This window comes from Scophthalmus maximus, chromosome 16 (genome assembly GCF_022379125.1).
Source record: "Scophthalmus maximus strain ysfricsl-2021 chromosome 16, ASM2237912v1, whole genome shotgun sequence".
Classification (NCBI taxonomy): domain Eukaryota; kingdom Metazoa; phylum Chordata; class Actinopteri; order Pleuronectiformes; family Scophthalmidae; genus Scophthalmus; species Scophthalmus maximus.
In genome coordinates this window covers 17,037,592-17,047,500 of record NC_061530.1, presented here as the reverse complement: position 1 = coordinate 17,047,500, position 9,909 = coordinate 17,037,592, and the positions used below count along the sequence as shown (strand labels likewise).

The window sequence follows — 9,909 nt, the reverse complement described above, 5'->3', positions numbered from 1 at the left end:
GCGGACGATCTTTGATGCGGCTGAACAACGGCGGGCTGGATGCGAGTCCAATGGCGCGACGCTTTCAATCTTCCGTCAACAGGTACAGGTGCCTGCTGATCATCCACGAGCAACCAGAGCCGCCACTTAAAGCGCACCTGAGCTATTATTCCTCCTGTCCCGACAGTCCCATATCCCCGCCGACTGAACGGCAAAGCTGCCAGGATTCCCCTCCTCGTCCCCGTCGTCGTCGTCCTCCTCCTCCTCCCCCTCTCCTTTCTATTTCCCCTCGTCTCGCCTGATCTGTCAGCGAGCGTCTCCCAGCCATCACTCCGTCTGACAGACGGACTATCTCCAAGTCGTCAGTCACTCCGCCGCCTCTCCGCCGCCGTCATCTCCCGCCGGCAGGGACACCCCCCCCGCGACACAGCTGTCACGCCGCAAATGAAGAGGGGCCCCTCGTCTCCCGAAGAACAGGGGACGCATGAGGAGAATATTCCCACTTATTAAGGAGCAACCCCTCCCCCCCCAACCTTCTTATGCGGTCATTAGCATCGCTGTAAGTGGTTGTAAAGTGAATTTTAATGGGATGACCTTGAAGTTGCCTAGTGTATTGCTGCTTTAATAAGGCGTAACGTGCTCTGCCCCCTTAACGACAAAGGCCAGATTCCCATCCAAAGAATGATGTTTGATGTAAACAACTTTCCCGCTGGAACGCTGGTGGCAACGACAGAGTGGTTCATGGGCAGATTTTATTTGAGAGAGTTGAGAGGGTTTCAGCTCCAGCTACGAATTGATAAGTGCATCCAAGACGAAGTGAATGAATGAGCGCAGGAATTGCCGGAAAACGCCAAAGTCTGACGACAAGACAAAGAGCTGTCTGCCGCTTTGTGGAAGAGGAAGTTTCCCCCTCGGCGCTGACTTTTTCTGATGTCAAAAGTAAGAATTCATTTGACAGTGCATGCGGATCTGTGGCAGTGCATTATATGAACAAGCTCAACCAGCCGGACAGGAACGTCCATGGTGGACATGACGAATTAAAAGTTTCTGCATCCAGCCGCAGAAAATCGCAAAGGTCTGAAAAATAGGGGGCAGACAGAACTACTTAATAACGACTACCTGGGCTTTCTTCCAATCCATACCTGCGCCGGCGTCCTCTGAAGAAACTTCGTCTGTGGGCTACGACACTCTCATCTGTGCCTTGGGAATCATATAGTATATGAATAACATCGCCAGTTGTGTGTCCCTCGGAGGAGGCTTCCATTTTGGACCGCGGCAGTCAAGATGGAGATGTGGAGTTATAAATGTAACCCCCCCCCCCCATCACATCGTGATGGATGGCCGCATGACACTTTGAGGGAAAAACACGACAGTAAAGCGGGGAGGTGCGCACGTGTGCGTGTATTAGCATGTGCAAATGCGTTTTCGTGTGTGTGTGTGTGTGTGTGTGTGTGTAAATAAAAACACTCTGGATATAGATACACCCACCAGAGCTATCATGGTTAATAATGTGTCAGCCATGATTGATGGTCAGCTGAGGGGATGGGATAGGCTCGCTCATGTGTGTGTGTGTGTGTGTGTGTGTGTGAGTGAGTGTGTGTGTGTTCATGTTACATTCCATATATGTTTATCCTCATTTATATATATATATATACACAGTATACACATATGTACACAGCATACGTATATACTGTGTACACATGTACACAGCATACGTATATACTGTGTACTTTCATGCTTCTTTCCAATCGGCATGTGGAGATGAAATGAAATCGTAAAAGCCAAACCAAATACAATACACCGATACAGTCAAGCGTGACAGAATGAAAAAACATAATCGGGACACATGTCTGTTTTACGGGAAGTGATTCTGGACACACTTTCTGCTGACTTCGTGTTGTTTTTCTCCATCCCCCCCTTGTCGTTCCTCTCAGCGTTTCTCCAACCTCCTCCCCTCTCTTCCCTGAAATCTCTGTCGTGTCTGTCATCCAGCTCTCGAGCATCTGCAAGTAAGCAAAGGGGAAGAAAGGGAAAAAAAAAGAAGATACGGTGACGGGGTTACAGCATCAGTTTGTACGCAGCCAATAAAAAGCATCCCTTCTGACAACAAGTGACTGTGAGGGGCAAACATAACCACGTGCCCACCGAATACAGACGACTGGCTGTTTGCGTTGGTGCCTTGTTTGAACTGGCGTCGAGAGCGGTCCGCAGCCCCAAACATCCAACACACCGCTGCTCGCAGAGATGCCCAGTGACCTTGCTCTGTCTGTGTATCCGCAGATGGTAATATTGCTTTGTGTGTGTGTGTGTGTGTGTGTGAAACCTACTGAGCGCTAACGAAGCCTGAGTATGTCTAGGATGTTGAGAAGGATAGAATGAGGCTGAAAATGAAAAAGGAGGTCATTATGCCAACCTTATAGGCCTATAAAGACTTATTACACTTGCAAATATAAGTTAACCATCTCATTAAGTCATGCAGCGGCTATATGAAACCATGTGAAATTAGCTAATTAAGAAATGAAAAGAAAAACAACTAATTCCTATAAAGTCCTGAGAGAACGACCGCCGCTCCGATTCTGCAGCAGAGCAGCTTTTTTTTAGCTCCGTGGCATCCCCGTTAAAAATGCCAACTTTATCCCGTTGATGCCGCGTAAAACGCTGCGCGAGGCCCCTAAGTCCGGCCCACTCCAGCCACGTGCAGACGGCGCCTCCTTTTTTCAACTTCACACTTCCCGGTGACGATCAGCTCACATGCAGGTTCCTCGTGAACACCCGTGAACACTTTTCGACGGCAGCGTCTGTCTGATGCGACGTCAACGCAGTTCCTTGGTGTTGTGTTGATTGTGGCTAATCATGCGTGCGGATCGTGGTAAATCATAATTGGAGAAACGAAACAACAGTTTAGGCTATCACCTGACGGTGAAAACAACCGAAACATCCAGAGAAACGTACCAATGTTCTCCTACCACATGGATGTGATCTGTGTGTTCTTGCATTTGGGATTCAAAACAAGCGTGCTGACACTAGCACTGATTTCCACAGATGTTATTTCCCCCCGTGGGTTCAATGTGGACACCTGCTGAATCATCATCGGCAGCTCGGAGGACGACGCGTCTCCACTTCCTCCCGCTGAGACGTCACCTGGAGCCAGAGTCTGTGCAGCAGTGATGGCGGAGCGGCGCCGCCGTACTGAGGTCCCACCCGCGCATGCGCTTGACCAATCGTGAGTCAGTCTCATTCGTCAATCACGGCCTTTCCACCGTTTGTTTTTGTTTTTTAACATAGCATCAAATAAGGAATTTAAAACAAACCTACCAGAAACACTTGAACGTACATCAGGTTCATGAAAAGGATGAACTGATTTTGTCCAAATTTCGAATCGGGTCAGGGTTAGGGAGTTGGGGTCAGGGTGGCTCGCTGTGATGACCTCACAGAGAGTGGATTGGCCGAAGCAGGTGTTGTCCCAGGAAACTCATACAAAGTGCTGGGTAGTCGGGACAAGAGCCACTTGGCAAAATCAGGACGTGCGTGACAAGAATGTCAACAACTATCTTCGGAAAACATGTGTTTGTCTCCGCCGGCCACCAGGGGGCGATCGCGATGTTTTGGCTTCGCCCTCGAGGAGCTGTCATGTCGTGGCACAGTCAAAACACACGGCGGCAGGAAGTTGTTCACGTCACACGCTAGGCGCTGGAACGGCAGATGGGAATTAGCAACAGGTGACAGTCGATATTTGTCAGGTATAATACAGGCGGCGTGTCCCGGTCTGGATCTCGTGGGATTTCGGACCGGAGGAGAGGCGGGACGGCTTTGCCTGAGCGACGAGACAAGAAACGACGGCCGTCTGTGTGTCCTCACAAAATACCTTAATCACCTCACACCTATCCTCTGTCTGCGTCGTCCCCCAGTCCCAGATGCCCAAAGCAGGCAGCCAAAATCTGAAGATCCTTTTTTTCTTTGCTCCGCATTCCCTTCATTTCCCCCTCGTCCGTCTGTGTCCTCCGTCTCCGTCTGTCTCTTTCTCACCCGTGTCCTTCACTCTCCTTCCATCTCGCCGTCCTCTCTATTTGTTGCCTATTAGCCATATCCGTGTCACTTTGTTTGTCTCTCCCTATCTCCCCGGGTCCCGACGTGGCACCTATGAAGACAAATGTGACCCCGGGGATGCAGTGCGGGATATGTATTCTCCAGCCAAAGTCAATCTGCCACCGCGTAACCAGGACGGATGGAAGAAGAGGAGAGAGAGAGAGTCAGTCAGGTAGTGATCGCTCTGAATCTGCATTTGGTTTCCTTCAGAAGGTATATGCGATTTGTAGCTATACAGTATTTGGGGTGCGGTTGTACATTCGTTGTATATGTTGTAAATGTCATTTCTAGGAGGTGGTTGGCAAAGTACGATAGGTCAGACTTAGAGATAAAGTTTGATGGATGTTCAGTACGGACAGTTTTGTAATTAATGACTGCGTTTTCAGATATCGATAATCACTACAATTAAGTGAGTACAGTCTTATTATTGGTGACAGGGACAAACTACAGTAGTTAGGCCTAATTTATATTAAACCAGACTTTTTCCTTGGAGGACCTTTGCTTCCCCGGTTTAGTCGAATTCATCATCACGGAGTCACTATGTTTTATCAATCAACACACTACAAGCTGTTAGTGCACGATGCTTGCTTTATTAAACATGATAAATGTCAATGTGTGTGCAGGGAGGAACGGGCAGCATGGAAAGTTTGACTGTGTGTGTGTGCGTGTGTGTATATGTGTGTGTATGTGCGTGTATTCTTCGTATGGCAGGGTAATTCATTCTGTTGTGACAGTAATTCTGAGGGATTGTATTGATTGTGCCTGATGGAGGCTGCGATATGGAGCAGAAGGACACTTGTCTTTGTCTGTCTTTGGCTCTCTCTCACACACACACACACACACACACACACAGATTCAGAAATGTGTCCAGAGAGGTCGCATCAGCCGATAGAAATAGAAAGTAATCAGATAGTTAAGTGATTAGCCGACGATTTCCGTCTTCAGCCTACAGGACTCGCCCTTGTAAAGTCCACCGCGTCTTAACGACCGAAAAGGGGAATTCGGGCGACAGCTCACTTCATCACTGCCCCGCAGGAAACGGCGCCTCTTCATTCCCTCGATGTGCTCCCCCTCCGTTTCACGTCTGAATGGCTCGTTGGGAAAGCATTGTCTAAAGAGGCAACGGACAACGTCGGCGCCCCTAGTGGTTACAGGTGGCATTGTATTTTGGTCGCTTTAGTAAAGACGCTGCAGTCGCGAGACGTCGCAAGAGATTGTTTACATGGTGAAACAAAGGTTCATATGGGATAATATCGCCATTACACAAATTTAAGAAAAAAGTATATGTAAGTATATACAAGTACTATATGATATTATAGTTGAAATACATGCCTAGGCAGGACCCTGTCATCTCAGTTTGCAGTCATCCTTTATTTAATTTATTTCGAACATGTAAAATTCAACAACAACAGAAAAGACTAATTATTAATTTCCTTAATTTACATGCGCAAAAAGGGGTAGGGAGAAGTATAAACTTATTTAATCCTACCCCTTAATAAATAAATCATTATTATACAATATCTTGATACAATGATAGAGCTTGACACTTTCGTCACTTATCGCACTTACCATAGTCACATATTTACAGTTGAATCATTAACCTTCACCTGATCATGTGGCCGCTCTGATAAACCTACATCGCTTGCACATCATGTTTCCGCAGGTTGGTTCAGACCTAACAGGTTACACTTCCTCATGATTCTGTAATGGCTCTTTAATTGGTCTTTTAATAGAGATTTTTTTTTTTGGTGAGCACCTAATTGATGTTTTGCAGCGTAGCCAGCAGTCTCCTCAGCCTGCCAGTGAGAGCGAGGGTTCTCGGGGGGGGGGGGGGGGGGGGGGGGGGCTCTCAGGTGTCTGAGCTTATTGCCGGCCTGCCTGTTTGCTCTCAATCTGTCAGCGCTGCGGCCATGCTGGCAAGAAGGAAGTGAAATTGCAAGAGACCATTGTGTTTGTGTGTGTGTGTGTGTGTGTGTGTGTGTGTGTGTGTGTGTGTGTGTGTGTTCCTAGTGAGGGCGTCGGCATGGCACACCGTCCCTCAGGCGACAGGACCCATCTGCCAGCCAAAACAGAGACACTGGTCGGAGAAACTCTGGCACTGACGGCCACAAACACGGCTCACCTGAATTCTCCACCTCCCTCCTTTCATGAGCCTTTCCTTCCCTACGTTATTTCCCAGCTCTGCATCCATCCTTGTATTACACTCCTCTACCCCCCCCGCCCCTCCCCCCGCCCCTTATCATCTTTATGCTGGATTCTCATTTCCCCCTTCGAAAGCTGTGACTTATCCCGTTGCATCACGAAGCCTCCCCGCTCTGTTTAAAATAAAATGATTAACTGAAAATCAATGTTGGACTCAACGTTGTATTTTATTGTTGCATCATGTCCCTTCCTTACTGCCTTTATCCCTCCCACTCCCTCGCACAGTATATTTTATTGATTCATCTCAATGAAAAGGTGAGGTTGCAGTGGGTGTTTTTGCAAAACCCATTAGTGTTAAATTATACCTGCGGGCTTATGCTGTCTTCGCCGTATCCTCCACCTCTGCAGGGCGTTTCTGGCTTGACCCCCCGAGTACCAATTAGGAGGAGACAGGGGTCAAAGGGTCAAACAGGTGGGTGACATCAGAGCCGGGAGTAAATCCTTCTGGAAAGTGACTCGGAGCCAAAAGTCTACGAAACGGTCGTGTGAGTGTGTGTGCTGTGTGTGTGTGTGTGTGTGTGTGTGTGTGTGTTTGCTGGCTAATTGGGAGGTGATTATCTGCCTGTCACTGTTGGAGGGTGACTGACAGACTTTCAATGAGTCATTCACGCAGCGATACATGTGTAGTGACGGCAAACACATGCGGGCGCTCGTCCATCAACGCTCCCACTGCTAAAAACAGATCGAACATAAAACACGTACAGGGGTTATAACCGAGGATATCACCAAATTTAAAACCAAAAATGAAACCACGCTGCTCTTAGGAGGACGTTTCACCGCGGGGGGGGTTTTCACTGACTCCTCTTACTTCACTCGTTGAGCGTCTGCCGCCGAACTCTGTCAGGTCGGGGGTGTGGGAGCGCGAGGCCCCTGTCCAGTGATCGGCAAGCTGCTAGAGGGGCCGAGTGTTTGGGGCGGAGAGGACCGGGGATATCTCACACATTTTAAACAGCTGCTGTGGCAACGAGCAGCAGTGGTGGAAAAAGAAAATGAACATTTACCCAAACACTGTGCGCTTTACTGAGATGTTCAGAGCCTTGTTTTGGGTACAGGTTAAAATCCTTACAATCATATTAAGTCCTATTTTAACACTATGTATGTTCATATTTTTCAGCAGCCATTCAATGAATTTACATTGAATGACCGTCCCTCTGTATAAATTGACATTATAAGAGTTTTCATCGACGGCCTATGAGTATTTCAAATCACACACAAAGTGTTCACAAGAAAAGATGCGCACATTCATTCACTAGAGCGATGCTGTTTTATCTCATTGAGACACTTAACTCGGGATAAATTTAACAAGTGAATTTCCAGCATGAATGAACATTTGAACAAATGAATTAAAAGGGTAGCAAACAAAACGTTCAATTAAAAGAATTTAAAGAAAGGGATGAAGATAATAAGAATACCGGTTAAAATACAACACAATGGTGTCAAAATAAAACCTCCTGTCCAGACTTACTCGACTTTTAGGATAAGAAATAAACTTATTTATATAAAATGATCTGTATTTTGACCAAAATGACATTGCTTGAAAGATTCACTGTACGTCTCATCACACACTGTACGCACACACACACGTCCTCACGTCCAGCGACAGGTGACGAAAAGGACCGTCTTCATTAAAAGCGCATAATCCACGAATTAGCGACCACAAGTTTCTGTGACACATGCAAGGGATTATGGGAAATGGATGAGGATATCTGTTAAACTAACTCTATGGAAACAAGAGAGGGTAAATTACCAATGCGCCTCAGTGAGATTCATAATCATCCTGTTGCCTTTACATGAGAAATATTCCTTGTGGCGTCAGGGATTAAATGAAGCCTCTTGCTATGTCTAGTGCTGTAAGGGCCCGGCGGAATCATTACAGATTCAGTTATTAGCAATTCTGTAATTAGCGATAGCTCCATTATTACATCCCTTCCTTTCGTCTCCCCCACACGCGTCCGGCTCTTCCCCCCCTCCCTGCCCCCCCACCGGCGAAGTGTAATCAGCTGAAGTTATCAATCGTGGCGCTCCGCCTCGGGCGCAGAACTGTAACACCTGCAATGACGGAAATGATTCATATCCTCCACCGCTCGCTCATTACATCCACACGGGCGCATTGCACGGCTCAAACATTTGGTCCCTCACTCAGAAGAGTTGGGATTTTTCATTTAGTACACAGGCATATTTTTTTATATTTTAAAATCAAAGTCACAATAAAATGTTGTACTTATTATGGCAAACTAGTCAGAGTGGTTTGATAATGCACATTATTAATGCCCTGAATATTGTCTTTTGTCTGGGACGCATCGTGAAGATTGTGTATTAACACAGTTTTAAATATTAATGCTCAAGTTTTTATGAAGTATATTAAAAAAGTCACATCCACAATAACAGGTTTCAAAGTTTACACTTAATTCATTTATTTCTCCAGTTTGCATTTAGTTAAGTTGATGTCTGAAAAAAATATAATGTCTCAGTAAAAAATCACTTTATTAACCAGCGATCCAGGAAACGATTAACTTAAGAACAACTTTCATGAGGTCATTTGCTGCGGTAAATGTGCCAGATGATACGAGCATCACATATGGAAGAATTGAACTGAATAAAGTTGTTTTTAAAGATGTATTTTAAACTAAACTAAACAAAACACCAAGCTCATCTGAGGCAGGTTCAAATCCCTAAAAACAGCTCATAATTCATGGCAAAGTGAGACCATATTCCTGTGTGCCGTCTTCAGCATATGTTGGCTGTATAATATTCATGTACAAAGAGCGTTATGCAAGAGCATCGTGGCCTTAGGTGGCGTATGGCCATGTGAAGAATGCTGGTGGGTATGTGTTCCGTCGACGCAGCGACAGCTTGTGAGCGTCAACAGTTCGCCTGCGATCGGCTTGTTGGACGTCTGAGAGTTAAATAAAACTGCAGCAGAGTTTTGGAAGTTGTCCCACTATGCACTGAGAGGTAAACAGCACGTTCGCTTAAAGCAGTATCAACCGAGTCGCCCGGGGCAGCTCCGGAAGTTGCAGTTGCCTGTTTATTCATTCAGCAGATAAACTTTTGCGCATTTAAATTGACTTCATGTTCATCAGTCCGCGGTGGAACTCATTTTAATTACTTTGCATGATGTTTAGTGGCCTCATATGAATGAGTTCTTTGCTCAGACAGATTTCAACTGGAGATATATATACTGTATATATAATATATTGTTTCATTTTTAATATGTTAAATCTTTATCTAGAATTTTGCTTAAGAATTTAGACAATTTACCTCAATTGGCAACACACAATTGACTTTGTTTAACTTAAAGTCATAAGTTAGGGCAATTGATAACTTTTGGTTGAACAAACTGGTCGAATAAATAATTTTTTTGTGTTACCCGTTGAGGTAATTTTTCAAAGTTGTTGACAAAATGTTTTCTTTTGTATAGATAGTATATAAAGTGTAAATTAGTAGAAATGGCTGCATACATGCATAGTAATTAAATAAATTTACCGCAATGTAACTCTTGGTGTGACAAAGTCAAATCCACTCACTATTATGGAGCCAACAAAAGGTGACATCACCGTTTTCGCAAAGAAACATGAGCTGATTCTTACTACATGTTCTCTTGTGAGAGAAACGTGATTGTTGCAAAACCAACTGTTGTGT

At 45.6% G+C, this 9,909-nt stretch overlaps 1 long non-coding RNA gene across 1 annotated transcript; it reads left to right on the top strand.

Moving 5' to 3' along the window:
• Positions 1-3,034: 3,034 nt before the first annotated feature.
• Positions 3,035-6,234, top strand: LOC118287744. Its single transcript, XR_004785716.2, has 3 exons — positions 3,035-3,202; positions 4,126-4,237; positions 6,076-6,234. It is a non-coding gene; the product is annotated as an uncharacterized LOC118287744 (long non-coding RNA).
• Positions 6,235-9,909: the final 3,675 nt, after the last annotated feature.